The sequence below is a fragment of the Bufo bufo genome, chromosome 6 (assembly GCF_905171765.1).
Source record: "Bufo bufo chromosome 6, aBufBuf1.1, whole genome shotgun sequence".
In the NCBI taxonomy this organism is placed as follows: Eukaryota; Metazoa; Chordata; class Amphibia; order Anura; family Bufonidae; genus Bufo; species Bufo bufo.
In genome coordinates, this window is record NC_053394.1 from 170,912,564 (window position 1) to 170,938,329 (window position 25,766).

Genomic DNA, 25,766 nt, shown 5'->3' on the forward strand with positions numbered 1-25,766 from the left:
CCGGATGAGCTGGTGGAAGCAGTGGAGGAGGAAGCCGAGTAGGAGGAGGAGGCTACAGGAGGCAGAGAATGATGCCCTGCGATCCTAGGGGGCGGAAGGACGTGCGCCAAGGAACTGTCCGCCGGGGGCCCAGCCGCCACTACATTCATCCAGTGTGCAGTTAGTGAGATATAGCGTCCCTGGCCGTGCTTACTGGTCCACGTATCTGTGGTTAGGTGGACCTTGCCACAAATGGCGTTGCGCAGTGCACACTTGATTTTATCGGACACTTGCATGTGCAGGGAAGGCACGGCTGTCTTGGAGAAGTAGTGGCGGCTGGGAACCACATACTGCGGGACAGCCATGGCCATCAGCTGTTTGAAGCTGTCTGTGTCCACCAGCCGGAATGACAGCATTTCAAAGGCCAGCAGTTTAGAAATTCTGGCGTTCAGGCCAAGGGCTCGAGGGTGACTCGGGGGGAATTTGCGCTTCCTCTCTAAGGTTTGAGATATTGAGAGCTGAACGCTGCTGTGTGATATAGTGGAGACGCTAGTTGACGGTGGCGGTGGTGATGGTGTCGGTGGCACATCCTCTGTTTGCTGCTCGGCAGGTGGCAACATTCCTCTCGAGGCGGAAGCCGAGGCAGCAGCGGTAGAGGGAGCAGGGGGAGCCTCAGCGAGTGCCTGGTTTTTAAGGTGTGTACCCCACTGCAGTTCATGCTTTGCATGTAGATGCCTGGTCATGCAGGTTGTGCTGAGGTTCAGAACGTTAATGCCTCGCCTCAGGCTCTGATGGCAGAGCGTGCAAGTCACTCGGGTCTTGTCGGTAGGACATTGTTTAAAGAAGTGCCATGCCAGGGAACTCTTTGAAGCTGCCTTTGTGGGGCTGGGTCCCTGTTGGCGATGTCCAGTAGCAGGCGAACTCTGGGGGCGGCGGCTCGTCTGCTTTGGCCCCCTGCTCCCTCTTTGGCTTCGCTGTTGTCTCGGTCTCACCACTACCTCTTCCTCTGAACTGTGAAAGTCATCGCCACGACCTTCAGTCCATGTGGGGTCTAAGACCTCATCGTCCTCTGCATCGTCTTCCACCCAGTCTCCCTCCCTGACCTCCTCCTGTTCAGTCTGCACACTGCAAAAAGACGCGGCAGTGGGCACCTGTGTTTCGTCATCATCAGAGAGTCGGTGACTCTGCTGTGGTGGTATTCCCATGTCCTCTTCATCTGGAGACATAAGTGGTTGTGCGTCAGTGCATGGTATGTCTTCCTCCACTGGGGAAGGGCTAGGTGGACGCCCCTGGGAAACCCTGGAAGCAGAGTCTTCAAACAGAAGAAGAGACTGCTGCATAACTTGTGGCTCAGACCGTTTCCCTGATATGCTTGGGGGTGATGTGACAGACTGATGGGCTTGGTTTTCAGGTGCCACCTGTGCGCTTTCCGCAGAAGACTGGGTGGAAGACCATGTGGTGAACGTGCTGGAAGCACTGTCGGCCACCCAATCGATTAATGCCTGTACCTGCTCAGGCCTTACCATCCTAAGAGCGGCATTGGGCCCCACGAGATATTGCGGTACATTCTGCCGGCTAGTTGAGGGAGTTCGTTCCCTACTGTGTGCGCCTGGGGCCGAACGGCCACGTCCTCTACCAGCAACAGAGGCTCCACGGACACCACCACGACCGCGTCCTCGTCCCTTAATAGTATTTTTCTTCATTGTTGCGATTCAACTCGCACCAAAATGAAATATATTATTTTTTATAAGCAAAATCCCCTCACTGGAATACTTTCAGTCTTTTGACTGTATGGATTACAGATGGAATGACTGTTATATGTGAGTACCGCTTTCTTTGACAGATTCTAGTATGGGTACATATATGTTTTCCCAACCCCAGCACATTAGTTTGCTAATTCCAGATGTATGAAACGCAGGCCTAACTGTATCTAGTATATTGAACGCCAGATAAACTAACTTGGCCTTTTTTAAATAAAAAAAAAATTCCCTCACTGGAATACTTTCAGTCTTTTGACTGTATGGATTACAGATGGAATGACTTTTATATGTGAGTACCGCTTTCTTTGACAGATTCTAGTATGGGTACATATATGTTTTCCCAACCCCAGCACATTAGTTTGCTAATTCCAGATGTATGAAACGCAGGCCTAACTGTATCTAGTATATTGAACGCCAGATAAACTAACTTGGCCTTTTTTAAATTAAAAAAAAATTCCCTCACTGGAATACTTTCAGTCTTTTGACTGTATGGATTACAGATGGAATGACTGTTATATGTGAGTACCGCTTTCTTTGACAGATTCTAGTATGGGTACATATATGTTTTCCCAACCCCAGCACATTAGTTTGCTAATTCCAGATGTATGAAACGCAGGCCTAACTGTATCTAGTATATTGAACGCCAGATAAACTAACTTGGCCTTTTTTAAATAAAAAAAATTCCCTCACTGGAATACTTTCAGTCTTTTGACTGTATGGATTACAGATGGAATGACTGTTATATGTGAGTACCGCTTTCTTTGACAGATTCTAGTATGGGTACATATATGTTTTCCCAACCCCAGCACATTAGTTTGCTAATTCCAGATGTATGAAACGCAGGCCTAACTGTATCTAGTATATTGAACGCCAGATAAACTAACTTGGCCTTTTTTAAATAAAAAAAATCCCCTCACTGGAATACTTTCAGTCTTTTGACTGTATGGATTACAGATGGAATGACTGTTATATGTGAGTACCGCTTTCTTTGACAGATTCTAGTATGGGTACATATATGTTTTCCCAACCCCAGCACATTAGTTTGCTAATTCCAGATGTATGAAACGCAGGCCTAACTGTATCTAGTATATTGAACGCCAGATAAACTAACTTGGCCTTTTTTAAATAAAAAAAATCCCCTCACTGGAATACTTTCAGTCTTTTGACTGTATGGATTACAGATGGAATGACTGTTATATGTGAGTACCGCTTTCTTTGACAGATTCTAGTATGGGTACATATATGTTTTCCCAACCCCAGCACATTAGTTTGCTAATTCCAGATGTATGAAACGCAGGCCTAACTGTATCTAGTATATTGAACGCCAGATAAACTAACTTGGCCTTTTTTAAATAAAAAAAATCCCCTCACTGGAATACTTTCAGTCTTTTGACTGTATGGATTACAGATGGAATGACTGTTATATGTGAGTACCGCTTTCTTTGACAGATTCTAGTATGGGTACATATATGTTTTCCCAACCCCAGCACATTAGTTTGCTAATTCCAGATGTATGAAACGCAGGCCTAACTGTATCTAGTATATTGAACGCCAGATAAACTAACTTGGCCTTTTTTAAATAAAAAAAAAATTCCCTCACTGGAATACTTTCAGTCTTTTGACTGTATGGATTACAGATGGAATGACTGTTATATGTGAGTACCGCTTTCTTTGACAGATTCTAGTATGGGTACATATATGTTTTCCCAACCCCAGCACATTAGTTTGCTAATTCCAGATGTATGAAACGCAGGCCTAACTGTATCTAGTATATTGAACGCCAGATAAACTAACTTGGCCTTTTTTAAATAAAAAAAATCCCCTCACTGGAATACTTTCAGTCTTTTGACTGTATGGATTACAGATGGAATGACTGTTATATGTGAGTACCGCTTTCTTTGACAGATTCTAGTATGGGTACATATATGTTTTCCCAACCCCAGCACATTAGTTTGCTAATTCCAGATGTATGAAACGCAGGCCTAACTGTATCTAGTATATTGAACGCCAGATAAACTAACTTGGCCTTTTTTAAATAAAAAAAATCCCCTCACTGGAATACTTTCAGTCTTTTGACTGTATGGATTACAGATGGAATGACTGTTATATGTGAGTACCGCTTTCTTTGACAGATTCTAGTATGGGTACATATATGTTTTCCCAACCCCAGCACATTAGTTTGCTAATTCCAGATGTATGAAACGCAGGCCTAACTGTATCTAGTATATTGAACGCCAGATAAACTAACTTGGCCTTTTTTAAATAAAAAAAATCCCCTCACTGGAATACTTTCAGTCTTTTGACTGTATGGATTACAGATGGAATGACTGTTATATGTGAGTACCGCTTTCTTTGACAGATTCTAGTATGGGTACATATATGTTTTCCCAACCCCAGCACATTAGTTTGCTAATTCCAGATGTATGAAACGCAGGCCTAACTGTATCTAGTATATTGAACGCCAGATAAACTAACTTGGCCTTTTTTAAATAAAAAAAATCCCCTCACTGGAATACTTTCAGTCTTTTGACTGTATGGATTACAGATGGAATGACTGTTATATGTGAGTACCGCTTTCTTTGACAGATTCTAGTATGGGTACATATATGTTTTCCCAACCCCAGCACATTAGTTTGCTAATTCCAGATGTATGAAACGCAGGCCTAACTGTATCTAGTATATTGAACGCCAGATAAACTAACTTGGCCTTTTTTAAATAAAAAAAATTCCCTCACTGGAATACTTTCAGTCTTTTGACTGTATGGATTACAGATGGAATGACTGTTATATGTGAGTACCGCTTTCTTTGACAGATTCTAGTATGGGTACATATATGTTTTCCCAACCCCAGCACATTAGTTTGCTAATTCCAGATGTATGAAACGCAGGCCTAACTGTATCTAGTATATTGAACGCCAGATAAACTAACTTGGCCTTTTTTAAATAAAAAAAATTCCCTCACTGGAATACTTTCAGTCTTTTGACTGTATGGATTACAGATGGAATGACTGTTATATGTGAGTACCGCTTTCTTTGACAGATTCTAGTATGGGTACATATATGTTTTCCCAACCCCAGCACTTTAGTTTGCTAATTCCAGATGTATGAAACGCAGGCCTAACTGTATCTAGTATATTGAACGCCAGATAAACTAACTTGGCCTTTTTTAAATAAAAAAAATTCCCTCACTGGAATACTTTCAGTCTTTTGACTGTATGGATTACAGATGGAATGACTGTTATATGTGAGTACCGCTTTCTTTGACAGATTCTAGTATGGGTACATATATGTTTTCCCAACCCCAGCACATTAGTTTGCTAATTCCAGATGTATGAAACGCAGGCCTAACTGTATCTAGTATATTGAACGCCAGATAAACTAACTTGGCCTTTTTTAAATAAATAAAAAATTCCCTCACTGGAATACTTTATGGCTTTTCACTGTATGGATTACAGGTGGACTGGTATTAGTAGGGGTGACACAAGCACACCCAAGTCCCTGATGTAGGATTTCTATGGCACAGACCACTATTACAAGTGATTAATGGACGTTGGGAGAGATTGTGCTGCAGCACTAGTCCCAAGATGGCCACCGCCTATCAGCCCAGTAACATGTGCCACAAAATGGTCTGCACAACCTTTAAAAAAAATAGCCTTGGACTGTGCTGCTAAATCGCTATTGGTCTGAATCCCAGGTGTAGATGTCTGACTTGTTTGGAGCTTTGGAATGCACACTGTGGCAGCTTCTGCTGCAGCACTACAAGTCGCAAAATGGCGGCCGGCGGTCAGCCCAGATACATGTGGATGGAAAAATCACTCTGGCCACTCTAAAAATAGCCAATCCCTATCAAAAAAGCAGCTCAGCTGCAGTTGTTCAGATGAATCACAGGTGGAGGAGAGAAATTTGCTTCCAGTTATTCAATTATCCCTGCCTATTCTCGCCCTAGCATCAGCTGCGTCTATCCCTGTTCTATTCACATCGGGAGTGAGCACGTCCCGACGTGCGCACAAGCTTATAAAGAGGCTGAGTCACATGCTGCACTTGGCCAATCACAGCCTTGCCAATAGTAGGCATGGCTGCGATGGCATCTTAGGGCAAGTAGTATGATGCATGTTGATTGGCTGCTTTGCAGCCTTTCAAAATGCGCCAAAATACATGCCGAACGACGAACCCGAACCCGAACTTTTACGAAAAAGTTCGGGTTCGGGTCCGTGTCACGAACACCCCAAAATTCGGTACGGACCCGAACTATGCTCGAACTGTTCGCTCAACACTAGTCTTGATCACTTACAGATACTATATAGTACTAGTGCTGATTAGCTACAGCGATGACGCTAATCAACGACTAATCAGTGACTGCGGTGCGGTGGGCTGGGCGCTAACTACCTAACAAGTAGCTAACTAACTGGCGGTGATAAGGGACCCTTAGGCCCCATTCACACGTCCGCCATTCTGTTCCGCATTTTGCGGAACGGAATTGCGGACCCATTCATTTCTATGGGGACAGACTTTGTCCCGCTCGGATCTGGAATTGCGGATTTGCACTTCCGGGTCCGCACTTCAGTTCCGCAAAAATATAGAACATGTCCTATTCTTGTTCGCAATTGCGGACAAGAAAAGGCATTTTCTATATAGTTCTGGCAATGTGCGGATCCGCAAAATGCGGAAAGCACATTGCCGGTGTCCGTGTTTTGCGGATCCGCGGATCCACAAAACACATACGGAGGTCTGAATGGAGCCTTACGGGGGGGTGACAGGGGGGGTGATCAGGGAGTCTATATGGGGTGATCAGGGGTTAATAAGTGACAGGGGGGGTGTAGTGTAGTGTGGTGATTGGTACTACTTACAGAGCTGCCTGTGTCCTCTGGTGGTCGATCCAGAGGACCAGGTAGCAGGTATATCAGACGCTGTTAACAAAACAGCGTCCAATATACCTTTCTGATGCAATTTTTTTAACATCTACAGCCTGCCAGCGAATGATCAGCGCTGGCAGGCTGTAGTTTAACTTCTCAGCTGCGCGTCGCTGTGAACGCGCGCGCATGGGTGTTCACGCGAAATCTCGGGTCTCACGAGATGACGCCAATAGGCGTCATTGAGCCCTGAGAGTGCCGACGCCTATCGGCGTTACGTGTGCGGCAAGTGGTTAAAATATGTTAAACATAAAAAAGTTATTTAAACAGCAGGACATTTTCTGCCATTACCTTTAAATCTATGTTTGCTTAAAACTTCTGTTGACTGGAAAATAGAATCCCACTTTTGAATTGCTAGCTGTTCAGACTCTGCTGTTTAGAGAAGTCGGAACTGCTAAGTCAGATCTTCTGCCCAGACTAGAGGAAGCCTCCAAGGTAGAGCATGGCCAGATAGCTACAAATACATTGACACTCCAAGTTGTATGTGTAAAATTATTAATTACTGCAACTGCCATTGTATCATCATTAAAGGGACACTTCCATCAAAAAGTTTTTGTTTTTTTTACCAATTCATAGAAACCATTTTTTAAAGAATTTTTTTCTGTACTATACCTTTAAAAATAATTACAATACAGTTATCCCTCAAGTTACAGTATTAATTGGTTCCAGGACGACAACTGTTAAATCCATTGTAACTTGGGTCCATAAGTCTATCGAAAAACACTAATTGCTTCCAAGGTCCCAAAATATAATCCCAAGATAAGAGGAAATGACGATTTAAGAAAAATAAGCAGGTAACCAAGACCTCTGAAGCTATCCACATAGATTAGTTGTATGTAGTCTGAACTTGGCAGTTTGGGAGGCCTGACGAACCGTCTAATTTGTATGGGGGCCTCTCGACTCTTTCCAAACGATAGATATCAGGGAATATAAAGATGTTGGATTTCAACTGCCCCATTTTTTTTACTCTCGAGGAGACTCCTCTGGCAGTGGCTTCCTCCCCCTTTACCTACTGAGAACACAGGCTTGCTTAGCTGAGTTAAAGGGGTTTGTCCAGGTTCAGTGCTGAACCCGGGCACACCCATAATTTCACCCAGGCAGCATCCCTGATGTTAGCATCAGAGCATGTCATGCTCCGATACGCTCCCTTGCCCTGCGCTAGATCGTGCAGGACAAGGGTTCTTTTGTTTACAATAACACACTGCCGGTGGAAGCTTCCGCCTGGCAGTGTGTTTGGTGACATCACCAGTGCCGTTTTACAGGCTAGGGCAGCGCTAAAGCCAACCCATCAGTGCCGGTGACGTCACTGAGCTTCCTGGCAGCCCCATGGAGAGCCCGATTCGTTACCGGAACTCCTGAAAATGCTTTTGCCCTGCACGATTTAGCACAGAGCAAAGGAGAGCATCGAAGCATGAACTGTTCCGATGCTCAAGTCAGGGGGGTTGCCGGGGTGAAAATGGAGGTATGTCCGGGTTCAGCTCTGAACCCGGACAACCCCTCTAACTACTAAGATACATAAAACCTAATACAATTGAAACTGGCACTCTAAGGCCACATGAAAAATAAACTCATTTGTGTCAGGTTGTGACAGGACATTGACATCTACAGTCCTACTAAGAGAATACAAACAACAACAGGAGTTGCCTATTTGGAATAATCTGAGTGATATTGACATATACCAATTGTGCAAATTAAGTGGGACATTCGTTATGACATACATATCCTGTTTGTATTAGGCTACTTTCACACTCGCGTTTGGTGCGGATCCGTCATGGATCTGCACAAACGGATCAGTTCAGATAATACAACCGTCTGCATCTGTTCAGAACGGATCCGTTTGTATTATCTGTAACATAGCCAAGACGGATCCATCTTGAACACTACTGAAAGTCAATGGAGGACGGATCCGTTTTCTATTGTGCCAAATTGTGTCATAGAAAACGGATCCGTCCCCATTGACTTACATTGTGTGTCAGGACGGATCCGTTTGGCTCAATTTCGTCAGACGGACACCAAAACACTGCAAGCAGCATTTTGGTGTCCGCCTCCAAAGCGGAATGGAGACGGAACGGAGGCAAACTGATGCATTCTGAGCGGATCCTTTTCCATTCAGAATGCATTAGGGCCGTTTTGGACCGTTTTTGGGAGCCCTGAACGGATCTCACAAACAGAAAGCCAAAAAGCCAGTGTGAAAGTAGCTTTAAGTGTATTGTAAAATTGTCACACAGCATCCTATATTTTTATAATTATCTTTCACTCTATTAAATTCCCTTAAAGGTGATTATTTGTATATTGCCGCAAACTCTAGCAGCTGCCTGCACTATACATACCACACTGAAAGTGTGTCATGTACTTTTAAAATAAGGATATGGAGTGATGTGGAACTTATAGATACCATTGACGCTGTTGTTTTTAAATTATTTATTTTAATTTTATTTTTTGGTATCTTTTTAACTCATTTAGGATGGGTTCAAACTAGCGTTATGGAGTCCATTATGGCTTTCCGTTATAACAGGGTTATAACAGAACATAACGGAATCCATAAGACGGAAGGACGGATCCGTTTTGCTGCCCATAGACTTGCATTATGAAGGAATGCAAAACGGAAGCCTTTAAGAGGACTTTGTTTTGCGTCTTGCATAACGGGACCCAGACGGATCCGTTATGTTTTCGTTTGACTTCTATTAGGACAGAGCAAAACGGAATGCCTCTTAACCACTTCCCGCAACTGTAACGCCGAAAGGCGTCATTGCGGCGGCTCCCCCAGGCTACGCTAACGCCAATAGGCGTCATCTCGCGTGAGCCGAGATTTCCTGTGAACGCGCGCACACAGGCGCGCGCGCTCACAGGAACGGAAGGTAAGAGAGTTGATCTCCAGCCTGCCAGCGGCGATCGTTCGCTGGCAGGCTGGAGATGTGTTTTTTTTAACCCCTAACAGGTATATTAGACGCTGTTTTGATAACAGCGTCTAATATACCTGCTACCTGGTCCTCTGGTGGTCCCCTTTGTTTGGATCGACCACCAGAGGACACAGGTAGCTCAGTAAAGTAGCACCAAGCACCACTACACTACACTACACCCCCCCCCCCCGTCACTTATTAACCCCTTATTAGCCCCTGATCACCCCTGATCACCCCATATAGACTCCCTGATCACCCCCTGTCATTGATTACCCCCCTGTCATTGATCACCCCCCTGTAAAGCTCCATTCAGACGTCCGCATGATTTTTACGGATCCACTGATAGATGGATCGGATCCGCAAAACGCATCCGGACGTCTGAATGAAGCCTTACAGGGGCGTGATCAATGACTGTGGTGATCACCCCATATAGACTCCCTGATCACCCCCCTGTCATTGATTACCCCCCTGTCATTGATTACCCCCCTGTAAAGCTCCATTCAGACGTCCGCATGATTTTTACGGATCCACTGATCGATGGATCGGATCCGCAAAACGCATCCGGACGTCTGAATGAAGCCTTACAGGGGCATGATCAATGACTGTGGTTATCACCCCATATAGACTCCCTGATCACCCCCCTGTAAAGCTCCATTCAGATGTCCGCATGAATTTTACGGATGCACTGATAGATGGATCGGATCCGCAAAACGCATCCGGACGTCTGAATGAAGCCTTACAGGGGCATGATCAATGATTGTGGTGATCACCCCATATAGACTCCCTGATCACCCCCCTGTCATTGATTACACCCCTGTCATTGATCACCCCCCTGTAAAGCTCCATTCAGATGTCCGCATGATTTTTACGGATGCACTGATAGATGGATCGGATCCGCAAAACGCATACAGACGTCTGAATGAAGCCTTACAGGGGCATGATCAATGACTGTGGTGATCACCCCCCTGTCATTGATTACCCCCCTGTAAAGCTCCATTCAGATGTCCGCATGATTTTTACGGATGCACTGATAGATGGATCGGATCCGCAAAACGCATCCGGACGTCTGAATGAAGCCTTACAGGGGCGTGATCAATGACTGTGGTTATCACCCCATATAGACTCCCTGATCACCCCCCTGTCATTGATTACACCCCTGTCATTGATCACCCCCCTGTAAAGCTCCATTCAGATGTCCGCATGATTTTTACGGATCCACTGATAGATGGATCGGATCCGCAAAACGCATCCGGACGTCTGAATGAAGCCTTACAGGGGCATGATCAATGACTGTGGTGATCACCCCATATAGACTCCCTGATCACCCCCCTGTCATTGATTACCCCCCTGTCATTGATTACCCCCCTGTAAAGCTCCATTCAGATGTCCGCATGATTTTTACGGATCCACTGATAGATGGATCGGATCCGCAAAACGCATCCGGACGTCTGAATGAAGCCTTACAGGGGCGTGATCAATGACTGTGGTGATCACCCCATATAGACTCCCTGATCACCCCCCTGTCATTGATTACCCCCCTGTCATTGATTACCCCCCTGTAAAGCTCCATTCAGATGTCCGCATGATTTTTACGGATCCACTGATAGATGGATCGGATCCGCAAAACGCATCCGGACGTCTGAATGAAGCCTTACAGGGGCGTGATCAATGACTGTGGTGATCACCCCATATAGACTCCCTGATCACCCCCCTGTCATTGATTACCCCCCTGTAAAGCTCCATTCAGATGTCCGCATGATTTTTACGGATGCACTGATAGATGGATCGGATCCGCAAAACGCATACGGACGTCTGAATGAAGCCTTACACGGGCGTGATCAATGACTGTGGTTATCACCCCATATAGACTCCCTGATCACCCCCCTGTCATTGATCACCCCCCTGTCATTGATCACCCCCCCTGTCATTGATCACCCCCCTGTCATTGATCACCCCCCTGTCATTGATCACCCCCCCTGTCATTGATCACCCCCCCTGTCATTGATCACCCCCCCTGTCATTGATCCCCCCCCCTGTCATTGATCACCCCCCCTGTCATTGATCCCCCCCCCTGTCATTGATCACCCCCCCTGTCATTGATCACCCCCCCTGTCATTGATCCCCCCCCCTGTCATTGATTACCCCCCCTGTCATTGATCACCCCCCCTGTCATTGATCACCCCCCTGTCATTGATCACCCCTCTGTAAGGCTCCATTCAGACATTTTTTTGGCCCAAGTTAGCGGAATTATTATTTTTTTTTTCTTACAAAGTCTCATATTCCACTAACTTGTGTCAAAAAATGAAATCTCACATGAACTCACCATACCCCTCACGGAAACCAAATGCGTAAAATTTTTTAGACATTTATATTCCAGACTTCTTCTCACGCTTTAGGGCCCCTAGAATGCCAGGGCAGTATAAATACCCCACATGTGACCCCATTTCGGAAAGAAGACACCCCCAGGTATTCCGTGAGGGGCATATTGAGTCCATGAAAGATTGAAATTTTTGTCCCAAGTTAGCGGAAAGGGAGACTTTGTGAGAAAAAAATTAAAAATATCAATTTCCGCTAACTTGTGCCAAAAAAAAAAAATTTCTATGAACTCGCCATGCCCCTCATTGAATACCTTGGGGTGTCTTCTTTCCAAAATGGGGTCACATGTGGGGTATTTATACTGCCCTGGCATTCTAGGGGCCCCAAAGCGTGAGAAGAAGTCTGGTATCCAAATGTCTAAAAATGCCCTCCTAAAAGGAATTTGGGCACCTTTGCGCATCTAGGCTGCAATAAAGTGTCACACATCTGGTATCGCCGTACTCAGGAGAAGTTGGGGAATGTGTTTTGGGGTGTCATTTTACATATACCCATGCTGGGTGAGAGAAATATCTTGGTCAAATGCCAACTTTGTATAAAAAAATGGGAAAAGTTGTCTTTTGCCAAGATATTTCTCTCACCCAGCAAGGGTATATGTAAAATGACACCCCAAAACACATTCCCCAACTTCTCCTGAATACGGCGATACCACATGTGTGACACTTTTTTGCAGCCTAGGTGGGCAAAGGGGCCCATATTCCAAAGAGCACCTTTAGGATTTCACAGGTCATTTACCTACTTACCACACATTAGGGCCCCTGGAAAATGCCAGGGCAGTATAACTACCCCACAAGTGACCCCATTTTGGAAAGAAGACACCCCAAGGTATTCCGTGAGGGGCATGGCAAGTTCCTAGAATTTTTTATTTTTTGTCACAAGTTAGTGGAAAATGCAGATTTTTTTTTTTTTTTTTTTTTCATACAAAGTCTCATATTCCACTAACTTGTGACAAAAAATAAAAACTTCCATGAACTCACTATGCCCATCAGCGAATACCTTGGGGTCTCTTCTTTCCAAAATGGGGTCACTTGTGGGGTAGTTATACTGCCCTGGCATTCTAGGGGCCCAAATGTGTGGTAAGGAGTTTGAAATCAAATTCTGTAAAAAATGACCTGTGAAATCCGAAAGGTGCTCTTTGGAATATGGGCCCCTTTGCCCACCTAGGCTGCAAAAAAGTGTCACACATCTGGTATCCCCGTACTCAGGAGAAGGTGGGGAATGTGTTTTGGGGTGTCATTTTACATATATCCCTGCTGGGTGAGAGAAATATCTTGGCAAAAGACAACTTTTCCCATTTTTTTATACAAAGTTGGCATTTGACCAAGATATTTATCTCACCCAGCATGGGTATATGTAAAAAGACACCCCAAAACACATTCCTCAACTTCTCCTGAATACAGAGATACCAGATGTGTGACACTTTTTTGCAGCCTAGGTGGGCAAAGGGGCCCATATTCCAAAGAGCACCTTTCGGATTTCACAGGTCATTTTTTACAGAATTTGATTTCAAACTCCTTACCACACATTCGGGCCCCTAGAATGCCAGGGCAGTATAACTACCCCACAAGTGACCCCATTTTGGAAAGAAGAGACCCCAAGGTATTCGCTGATGGGCATAGTGAGTTCATGGAAGTTTTTATTTTTTGTCACAAGTTAGTGGAATATGAGACTTTGTATGAAAAAAAATAAAAAATAAAAAATCATCATTTTCCACTAACTTGTGACAAAAAATAAAAAATTCTAGGAACTTGCCATGCCCCTCACGGAATACCTTGGGGTGTCTTCTTTCCAAAATGGGGTCACTTGTGGGGTAGTTATACTGCCCTGGCATTCTAGGGGCCCAAATGTGTGGTAAGGAGTTTGAAATCAAATTCTGTAAAAAATGACGAGTGAAATCCGAAAGGTGCTCTTTGGAATATGGGCCCCTTTGCCCACCTAGGCTGCAAAAAAGTGTCACACATCTGGTATCTCCGTACTCAGGAGAAGGTGGGGAATGTGTTTTGGGGTGTCATTTTACATATACCCATGCTGGGTGAGAGAAATATCTTGGCAAAAGACAACTTTTCCCATTTTTTTATACAAAGTTGGCATTTGACCAAGATATTTATCTCACCCAGCATGGGTATATGTAAAATGACACCCCAAAACACATTCCTCAACTTCTCCTGAGTACGTAGATACCAGATGTGTGACACTTTTTTGCAGCCTAGGTGGGCAAAGGGGCCCATATTCCAAAGAGCACCTTTCGGATTTCACTGGTCATTTTTTACAGAATTTGATTTCAAACTCCTTACCACACATTTGGGCCCCTAGAATGCCAGGGCAGTATAACTACCCCACAAGTGACCCCATTTTGGAAAGAAGAGACCCCAAGGTATTTCGTGATGGGCATAATGAGTTCATGGAAGTTTTTATTTTTTGTCACAAGTTAGTGGAATATGAGACTTTGTAGGAAAAAAAATAAAATAAAAAAAAATCATCATTTTCCGCTAACTTGTGACAAAAAATAAAAAGTTCTATGAACTCACTATGCCCATCAGCGAATACCTTAGGGTGTGTACTTTCCGAAATGGGGTCATTTGTGGGGTGTTTGTACTGTCTGGGCATTGTAGAACCTCAGGAAACATGACAGGTGCTCAGAAAGTCAGAGCTGCTTCAAAAAGCGGAAATTCACATTTTTGTACCATAGTTTGTAAACGCTATAACTTTTACCCAAACCATTTTTTTTTTACCCAAACATTTTTTTTTTATCAAAGACATGTAGAACTATAAATTTAGAGCAAAATTTCTATATGGATCTCGTTTTTTTTTGCAAAATTTTACAACTGAAAGTGAAAAATGTCATTTTTTTGCAAAAAAATCGTTAAATTTCGATTAATAACAAAAAAAGTAAAAATGTCAGCAGCAATGAAATACCACCAAATGAAAGCTCTATTAGTGAGAAGAAAAGGAGGTAAAATTCATTTGGGTGGTAAGTTGCATGACCGAGCAATAAACGGTGAAAGTAGTGTAGTGCCGATTTGTAAAAAAGGGCCTGGTCTTTAGGGGGGTATAAACCTGTGGTCCTTAAGTGGTTAAAGGCTTCCGTTTTGCATTCCATCCTATGGATTCCGTTATGTTCCGTTATAACCCTGTTATAAAGGAAAGCCATAACGGACTCCATAACGCTAGTGTGAACCCACCCTAATTTGTGCTGTGTATATATGTTTTTCTGAATAAAATATCTTTAACCATATATATATATATATATATGGTACGTTTCCATGTAAAAACCAGGTAAGTGAGTGCCCTCCAAATCTATTTGATTTTTATAATTATAAATTGGCAAGGGTGTTGCCACGGGAGAGTGCACCTAATTTGTGGATACATACTGGTTGAGCCACTTTAGTTTATTTTATTACTCATATTTATGAGTAGATAAGGAGTGATAACTGTTGGGTGAACAAACATTCTGCCGGGAGCTTCTGTATGTTGTTTATGGCCAGCCTTAGGGCCCCCTACTGTTAGCTAACCATGAAGGGCATTAGAATCAGTCAAATACATGACATTTAAAGTTTAATCCATTCAAAACCTATAAATTCATTGATAATTTGTCAAACCCCAATATTCCATTTTCCTGTATCACACTCGCAGGGTCCTGGAAGCTGAGATATGGAGAGTTGTTCAGTGAGGTTCTCATGATGTAGTCATTTTAGGAAAAAGAAAACGCAAGTGACTACATTGTTCCCTCCGCGTCACATGTAGCTTAACTTCAACATAAAAAAAACTTCAAATGTCTGGAACCCTTCCCTTATCACATATTCATGACAGAAAGCTGAACATAAAAAACAATAGTTCATATAGATATCTACTCATGAGTGCATTATAAAGTTGTAGTAAAATGTAAATATCCATGTATACTCACACGTCTCCACACTGTATCTGTGCAGCAATCCTGACTGGTTTCAATGCTTCCGTAGTAAGCATTTACCTTTTTCCTTATTCTGTCACTACTTAACTGGTTTAGCCAGTTTCTCTTACGGGGGAAAACCCATGACGTTTTTTTCATAATGTCACCAACAAAGTACTGTTAAATTATTTAGCTAAGTAAGCTGATCATTTTTTACTACCTTCTTCCTTGTCAGCTTTTTAGGAGTAATTTGAAGTTATGTGAATGGTTTCTGAATGTGTATACTGTATGAAGGGAGTCTGTCCCCTTCAAAATCAGTATTAAAGTAATTATACTAGCATGTAGGGTTTGTGCCCTGAAGCGGTCCTTTCTTGTAAAAATCCAATCCTCCAATCCAGAGAAATGCTTCTTTTTAGGCCTCATGCACACGACCGTGGTGTGTTTTGCGATCCGCAAATCGCGGATCCGCAAAACATGGATGGCGTCCATGTGCTTTCCGCAATTTGCGGAACGGCACAGACAGCCTTCAAAATAAATGCCTATTCTTGTCCGCAAAGCGCGGACAAGAATAGGACATGTTATATCTTTTTAGCGGGGCCACGGAACGGAGCAACAGATGCCATTGAAGTGAATAGGTCCGCATCCGAGCCGCCAAAACGGCAGCTCGGATGCGGACCAAAACAACGGTCGTGTGCATGAGGCCTTATCCTTATGTTAATGAGGTTTGACGTTCAAATTTTGTTGGTGCACTGTGCAGTTCATATAGGCCAGGCCAGGAAAAAAACCTGATCTGCTCTTGCCAGGAAGTATGTTCAAGCGGGAGAGGCCTTCAGAGCCAAGATCAATAATGCAGGAGAAGCCTGGTTCTGTCAACGAAAGCAGAATAAGATGCGCTGGGTAATGAAAGTGGTGCAGAAAAGGTGCACTGACTGAAGCAGGCCCATGTGGTGCGTCTAAAACCTCATGAACATTTCTCTGCATTAAAGGACCACATTTTCACAAGAAGAGTCAGTTTATGTTTCAGTGCACTGCAACTACATGCCAGTACTTGCTTTAAAACCAAGTTTGGAGGTGACAAACTACCTTTATCTGTGGTAAAGGATACGTAGTATACCAGTTTTGCAATATATGTTGTAGGGGAACACAAAACACACCATTTAAGAGACAATGCAGGCAAATGTTACCAAAAACTGACAGAGATAAACTACAGTATATAAAGTCTAGAGCATGTGAAGGCCATATAGGGTACAAAGTCCAATGCATGCATAAGCTCGTGTATGGGGCATCAGGATGTCATGTTTAGACATTGCAGCAGTCTAAACTTTTAGGTATATGTTTGCTCAAAACTTCTGTTGACTGGAAAATAGAACCCCACCTTTGAATTGCTAGTTATTTGGACCGTGTTTGCTGCATGGAGGAGAAGGCAGCCACCATAGTCAGAACTGCTAAGTCAGATCTTCTGCCCAGACTAGAGGAAGCCTCCAAAGTAGAGCATGGCCAGATAGCTACAAATACATTGACACTCCAAGTTGTATGTTGTAAGAAGAAACAAGGAGCCATCATTGACGGAAGATACGTGTCACCGAGGTTCCTTGCCTCGGTGAGGTAAGAACCAGATTTTTTCCTGAAGTGTCAGTTCTGTAGTGCAGTCTGACACTTCAGCTGTTAGTATGGCTGTAAAGCCGATCCGGGCCGGTTCTTATTGGGAGCAGCCAAAGAGCAGGGTGGGTGGCTGTTCCCCACAGTTCCAGGCCGGGTTTTGGCTGGGATATAAAAACCCAGCCAGCACGTTCAGCTGGGGTGGATTATCCTCCATGACAGAGAAGCTGTGGAGCCGTGAGAGCCGTGAGAGCCGTGAGAGCCGTGAGAGCCATGTGCTGGGGGAAACAGGCCTTTAAAGCCTGCTGTGGACTGTGGGTGGAAATCTACTGACCAGGTGAAGGTTTGTGTGGTGTGAACAAGCACCAAAACTGAACACCGTTACTTTTTTTCTTGTTTTTCCTATTGTGTGAATAAAACACTGAACTTTGATTTACATCCTTGTTTTTGCCTCTGTACTACGTCCGCTTACCCTGCCTACCAGAGCGACATTGTGTAAAAGTATTATTCACTGCAACTGCCATTGTATCATCATTAAGAATCTTTGTCTGTACTATACCATTAAAAATAATTACAATACAGTGGTCCCTCAAGTTACAATATTAATTGGTTCCGGGACGACTATTGTATGTTAAACCCATCGTAACTTGAGTCCATAAGTATATGGAAAACAGTAATTGGTTCCAAAGCCTCAAAATATCATCCCAAAATAAGGAAATTAAGATTTAAGAAAAAAAAAGCTGATAACCAAGACCAATAAAGCAAGTCCTTACATAAAACAGACGAGAATAGGTGCTGTAAGCTGTAAATTACTTTCTCTGGTGAGGGCAGGAACTTCTTCGGGGTCTTCAAGGTAGTTTCATGTTCTTATGTGCCCATTGCTAAGAAAAATGAAGGTTTATTATATGCAAATGAGCCTCCAGGAGCAATGGGGATGCTGCCGTTACACCTACGGGTTCTGCTCTATCTGCAAATGCTGCTCCCTCTGCACTTTGATAGGGCCAGGCAGTGAAAACATTATCGCGTCTGGAACTGACTTCTCCTAAAGTCTCATTCTGCGCCATGAGCTTCAGTCTAGGTGCAGTATAGGAAAGAGGCTCACCAGCAGTTCTCTTCTGTACTGCAAGCCTCTTTCCTATATTGCACTTGTGCTGCATGCTGAAGTGCAGAGGGTGACTTTAGGAGGTCAGGGCCAGGGCAGAGCCGGTGTAGAGGATAGAAGTGGTAGCGGCTCTGATGAAATGTTGTGTCATAGTGTACTTACTCAGGCTGTTGCTCCCTCGGGATCAGTGCAGTGGAAATATAGTACTGATGGGGCCAGAGTTAAGCTTAACAAAGTGTAAGGCCTCATGCACACGACCGTATTTTTTCACGGTCCGCAAAACAGGGTTCCGTTAGTCCGTGATCTGTGACCGTTTTTTCGTCCGTGGGTCTTCCTTGATTTTTGGAGGATCCACGGACATGAAAAAACAGTCGTTTTGGTGTCCGCCTGGCCGTGCGGAGCCAAACGGATCCGTCCTGAATTACAATGCAAGTCAATGGGGACGGATCCGTTTGACATTGACACAATATGGTGCAATTGCAAACTGATCCGTCCCCCATTGACTTTCAATGTAAAGTCAGGAGTCCGTTTTATACCATCGGATCAGAGTTTTCTCCAATCCGATGGTATATTTTAACTTGAAGCGTCCTCATCACCATGGGAACGCCTCTATGTTAGAATATACTGTCGGTTATGAGTTAGATTGTGAAACTCAAATCCGACAGTATATTCTAACACAGAGGCGTTCCCATGGTGATGGGGACGCTTCAGGTTAGAATATACTAAAAGAACTGTGTACATGACTGCCCCCTGCTGCCTGGCAGGTGCTGCCAGGCAGCAGGGGGCAGACCCCCCCCCCGTTTTTAACTCATTGGTGGCCAGTGCGGCCCGCCCCCCCTCCCCCTGTAGTTAACTCTTTGTTGTCCAGTGCGGCCGGCCTCCCTCCCTTCCCTGTAGTTAACTCATTGGTGGCCAGTGGGCCCCCCCTCCCTCCCCTGTAGTTAACTCATTGGTGGCCAGTGGGCCCCCCTCCCTCCCCTGTAGTTAACTCTTTGTTGTCCAGTGTGGCCGCCCCCCCCTCCCTCCCCTGTAGTTAACTCGTTGGTGGCCAGTGGGCCCCCCCTCCCTCCCCTGTAGTTAACTCGTTGGTGGCCAGTGGGCCCTCCCCCCTCCCTCCCCCTCCTAATTAAAATCTCCCCCTCTATCATTGGTGGCAGCGGAGAGTACCGATCGGAGTCCCAGTTTAATCGCTGGGGCTCCGATCGGTAACCATGGCAACCAGGACGCTACTGCAGTCCCGGTTGCCATGGTTACTTAGCAATTTGTAGAAGCATTATACTTACCTGCGAGGCTGCGATGTCTGTGTCCGGCCGGGAGCTCCTCCTACTGGTAAGTGACAGGTCTGTGCGGCGCATTGCTTAATAATCTGTCACTTACCAGTAGGAGGAGCTCCAGGCCGGACACAGACATCGCAGCCTCGCAGGTAAGTATAATGCTTCCACAAATTGCTAAGTAACCATGGCAATCGGGACTGCAGTAGCGTCCTGGTTGCCATGGTTACCGATCGGAGCCTCAGCGATTAAACTGGGACTCCGATCGGTACTCTCCGCTGCCAACAATGATAGGGGGGAGATTTTAATTAGGATGGGGAGGGAGGGCCCACTGGCCACCAACGAGTTAACTACAGGGGAGGGAGGGGGGGCCGGCCGGACTGACAACAAAGAGTTAACTACAAGGGAGGGAGGGGGGCCGGCCGCACTGGACAACAAAGAGTTAACTACAAGGGAGGGGGGGGGCCGGCCGCACTGGACAACAAAGAGTTAACTACAGGGGAGGGAGGGGGGGCCGGCCGCACTGGACAACAAAGAGTTAACTACAGGGGAGGGAGGGGGGCCCACTGGCCACCAATGTGTTAACTACAGGGGGGGGGCCTGCCCCCTGCTGCCTGGCAACACCTGCCAGGCAGCAGGGGGCAGTCATGTACACAGTTCTCAGTATATTCTAACTAGAAACGTCCCCATCACTATGGGAACGCCTCTGTGTTAGAATATACTGTCGGATTTGAGTTTTCACGAAGTGAAAACTCATCTCTGAAAAAGCTTTTATGCAGACGGATCTTCGGATCTGTCTGTATAAAAAGTAACCTACGGCCACTGATCACGGACGCGGATGCCAATCTTGTGTGCATCCGTGTCCTTTCACGGACCCATTGACTTGAATGGGTCCGTGATCCGTTGTCCGTCAAAAAAATAGGACAGGTCATATTTTTTGGACGGACAGGAAACACGGATCATGGATGCGGCTGCAAAACGGTGCATTTTCCGATTTTTCCACGGACCCATTGAAAGTCAATGGGTCCGCGAAAAAAAACCTGAAAACGGCACAACGGCCACGGATGCACACAACGGTCGTGTGCATGAGGCCTAAGATAGAAGTTGAAATACATACAGTAGCAGTAGGCTTTTAGTGCAATTCTTATCTGGCACCAGCAAGGATATAGAGGCAGGTTGGTTGGTGGCACTTCAGCACTTTGGTGATGCTGTCCTAGTGATTATTTAGCAATGGGTGGTTTGGCTATAGTGTTTTAACTTACAGCAGTGTTTGAAGATGCTGATATAGCAGTTCACTATGCTGCCTGGAATCTAAAGGCTAGAGTAGTTCTCTATGAAGATTAGGTAACAGTAGCAGGAGCCTTGCGGGTTGCTTCCTGTCCTTTCTGTGTCCACACAGGAACTCCCCCAGGACCAGCCGACTGCTATCAAAAGGGGAGGAACAGGGTGGTTAACTATGTTCTTGCCAACCTTTGCCATTCATTCCTTGCTTTAAACTGTCATTCTAGCATATAGAATACTAGTTAGAACTCTGTGTCAGGTCATTTCACATATTTAATATTTTTATTTTTCTGTTTTAGTTTGAAAAACTGTATACATCTAAATCTATTTATTATCTCCACACACATGGTTAATTCCCAATTTTTATTTATTTTTTGTGGGGGGTATTGAATTTAAATAAACCAGCATATAGGTGATCAGTACACAAATACATAGGCTAGGATAACAGTTTACCTGTGAGTGTTAACATAATATTAAGGGTCAGGCCTCAGTCATTCGTTTCCGTGAACTCAATTTCTACACGGTTGGAATTAAATTATTATAATATTTTTTTATTTTTTTTGAGGGGGGGATTTCAATGTAATCAAACCAGCATGTAGGTGATCAGTACAACAATACACTGGGTAGGGAACCTACTTACCTGTGAGTGATAACAAGAAATTGAACATCAGGCCTTAATCGTCCGTTTCCATACGGTTGGAATTTAAAAATGTTGGGACTTGTTCAATTCAATTAAACCAGCATATAGGCAGGGCCGCACAACCAAATAGGCAAGGTGAGGTGATCATTTCAGGCGGTGCGGCCCTGGTGGCAAGTGGGAGGAGGCAGGGCAGCAGGAGTGGAGATGAGCGTTTCCATTGTGGAAGCACTCATCTCTATATTCCTCTGTATCGTCATCATCAGGACACGTACAGATTAATGGTGCGATGGGGCAGGGGAGAGTCGTCTCCCTTTCGCATTCCTCTGATAGGCCTAGTGTCTGTAGCCTATCAATGGCCGGTGCAGGTGGCACAATGATGTCATCGCACCACATGAGCCATACAGCATGGGACACAGGCCGAAAGAGGCCTGCATTGTGTCGCTGCCAGCCTCATGAAGGTAAATATATGTGTTTATTTTTTATATAGCACAATGCAGGAAAGGAGCGCTATGGGGGCATCTAGGGGCACTTCTTATTTGCAGATTATGGGGGGCACTATGGGGGCATCCACTGAGGGCCAAAGAAGGGGTATTTTATAAGGGGAAGGGGGAGAGAAGCACTACGGGGGCATCTATTGGGGGCACTAAGAGAGTATTTTATACTGGCACATTATGGGGGGCACTTTGGAGAAGGGGGAGAGGAGCACTATGGGGGCATCTATTGGGGACACTAAGAGGGTATTTTATACTGGCACATTATGGGGGGCACCATTGACATTTATCTTCTTCCAACGTTTAGCTCCTTCAGGCCAGAGCCGTTTTTCACATTCCGGCCAAATTTTTGCAATTCTGATGTATCACTTTAGGTTGTAATAACTTTGGAATGCTTTTACTTATACAAGCGATTCTGAGACTGTTTTCTCAAGACACATTAAACTTCATGTCAGTGTAAAATATGAGTTCACTGTTTTCTCAAGACACTTTGTACTTCATTGAAAATAGAGGATGGCAGGCACTCATTATCTGTAACCATTATCTGTTAAAAAAATATTTTATTAGGTATAATAAGGCTAAAATCAATAAAAAATCAATAGGATACCGATCCAAAAAATGCAAAGAGGATGACAGAGTGGATAAAAAAATTGAAAGAAAAAATATGGAACAGAGATGGATAGTAATATATATGAAAAGTTACATATAGATATAGTCATATGATTACATTAATGTATATGTCCTTCTAAATAACAATTCAAAGGGTATTGTCCCAGGCGGTTGTCCAAGGAGTAAAAAATAGTTCATCAATGTTCATAAATACATGAGTCCATATAAATAGTGTTTAAATGGTTAAAAGAGTTGGCAATGGTTAAAAGGTCAAAAGGTCAAGGAAAGGTAGGTGTCCTCATGGAGTTGATTCCTACTAAAGTGCAATTTTGTTAGATCCAATGAATGGTATATATAGTGTGCTTGATATGACTAGCTATTACTTTCAAGTATCGCTCACTTGCCCCTCACTGTTATTCAGGGTTAGTAGGTTTAGTGCCCACCGCTACTCTGGGGTATCCCACATGTGCAGCTGGGTGTATGGAAGTCTTTCTTGGGGAATCGAAAGTCATTTGTGTGTAGCTAGGAAAACGGAAATCTCCTACCTCTCTCCTGGACAAACGAGGGTTACTGGAGTTGCTCTATGCTGTTCAAGTTGGGCATCTCACATATCAAGAGATGTCTTGTGTGCCAGCACTCCTTGGACAACCGCCTGGGACAATACCCTTTGAATTGTTATTTAGAAGGACATATACATTGATGTAACTATATGACTATACAGTATCTATATGTCACTTTTCATATATATTAATATCCATCTCTGTTCCATATTTTTTCTTTCAACTTTTTTATCTACTCTGTCATCCTCTTTGCATTTTTTGGATCGGTATCTTATTGATTTTTTATAGATTTTTCATTGATTTTATATTGATTTTAGCCTTATTATACTTAATAAAATATTTTCCACCCCTCGTCTGCTGGTGGTTACAGATAATGAGTGCCTGCCATCCTCTATTTTCAATTTTAACCACTTTCTTCTGATTGGGTGTAATCAATCAGGGCAAGTGCACCATACCCATATTAACAGACGGGTGAGCCTCTATACTACTATCTAATCTTTGTACTTCATGTTAGTGTAAAATATGAGTCAACTGATTTCTCAAGACACTTTGTACTTCATGTTAGTGTTAAATATGAGTCAATGTTTTACCTTTATTTAAAAAAAAAAATTTGCAAAATGTACTAGAATAGTAAAAGAATAGTTACTAATTAACATTTCCCATATGTCTACTTTGTCTGCAAATGTAATTTTTTTTTTTTTGATTTTAGAAGGCTTAGAATTTTAGAAGCAATTTTATAAATTTTTTAATAAAATTTCAAAAACCCACTGTTTTAAGAACCAATTCAGTTATAAAGTCACGTTGCGGGGCTTACATAATAGAAATCACCCATAAATCACCCCATTTTATAAACTAGACCCCTTACATTATTCAAAACTGATTTTACAAACTTTGTTAACCCTTTAGCTGTTCCACAAGAATTAAAGGAAAATGGAGGTGAATTTTCAGATTTTACATTTTAATCCATGTTTTCCTGTAATGCAGCAAGGTTTAACAGCAAAACAAACCTCACAATTTATTACCCTGATTCTGCAGTTTACAGAAACACTTTATATTTGGTCAAACTATTGTATTGGCACACCGCAGGGCTCAAAAGGAAAGGAGCACCATATGTTTTTTGAAGGGCAGATTTTTCTAGAAATGTTTTTGCATACCATGTCACATTTGTAGAGACCCCTACAGTGGAAATCACCTAAAAATTACTCCATTTTGATAACAATACCCCTCAACGAATTTTATTGAGGGGTGTACTCACCGCTTTGACCTCACAGGTGCATCATAGAATTTAGAAGCACTTGTCCGTGAAAATGAAAATTTAATTTTTTTTCCAGAAAAAGTGACTTTAGTCCCAAATTTTTCATTTTCACAAGGGGTAACTGTAAATATGGCAACACCCCATATGTGGTCATAAAGTGCTCAGAAGAGAAAGAGCAACATATGTATTTGAGGCCTAGTTTGGTGATTGGCGATTGCAAAAGCTTTGCAATAAAATAAAAATATATTGTATATAAAATTGATCGGCGCTCAATATCTGTTTAGTAACATAGTAACATAGTACATAAGGCCGAAAAAAGACATTTGTCCATCCAGTTCGGCCTGTCATCCTGCAAGTTGATCCAGAGGAAGGCAAAAAAAAAACTGTGAGGTAGAAGCCAATTTTCCTTACTTTAGGGGAATAAAAAATTCCTTCCCGACTCCAATCAGGCAATCAGAATAACTCCCTGGATTAACGATCCCTCTCTAGTAGCTATATCCTGTAATATTATTACACTCCAGAAATACATCCAGGCCCCTCTTGAATTCCTTTATTGTACTCACCATCACCACCTCCTCAGGCAGAGAGTTCCATAGTCTCACTGCTCTTACCGTAAAGAATCCTTTTCTATGTTTGTGTACAAACCTTCTTTCCTCCAAACGCAGAGGATGTCCCCTCGTCACAGTCACAGTCCTGGGGATAAATAGATGATGGGATAGATCTCTGTACTGACCCCTGATATATTTATACATAGTAATTAGATCTCCCCTCAGTCGTCTTTTTTTCTAACGTGAATAACCCTAATTTTGATAATCTTTCAGGGTACTGTAGTTGCCCCATTCCAGTTATTACTTTAGTTGCCCTCCTCTGGCAACCCTCCTCTCCAGCTCTGCTATGTCTGCCTTGTTCACAGGAGCCTAGAACTGTACACAGTACTCCATGTGTGGTCTGACTAATGATTTGTAAATTAGTAGGAATATGTTCTCATCACGGGCATCTATGCCCCTTTTGATGCAACCCATTATCTTATTGGCCTTGGCAGCAGCTGCCTGACACTGTTTTTTGCAACTTAGTTTGCTGTTTATTAAAATTCCTAGATCTTTTTCCATGTCAGTGTTACCGAGTGTTTTACCATTTAATATGTACG

General features: G+C 43.7%; 1 protein-coding gene across 1 annotated transcript in view; it reads right to left on the reverse strand.

Annotated features, from left to right (window-relative positions):
- LOC121003058 (membrane-spanning 4-domains subfamily A member 4A-like) overlaps window positions 1-15,962 on the reverse strand; it is a 210,344-nt gene extending 194,382 nt beyond the window's left edge. The window contains exon 1 of the mRNA XM_040434612.1: window positions 15,827-15,962. The gene's annotated coding sequence lies outside the window, so the exon portion shown is untranslated. The remainder of the gene's footprint in view (window positions 1-15,826) is intronic.
- Between the last annotated feature and the right edge of the window lie 9,804 nt (window positions 15,963-25,766).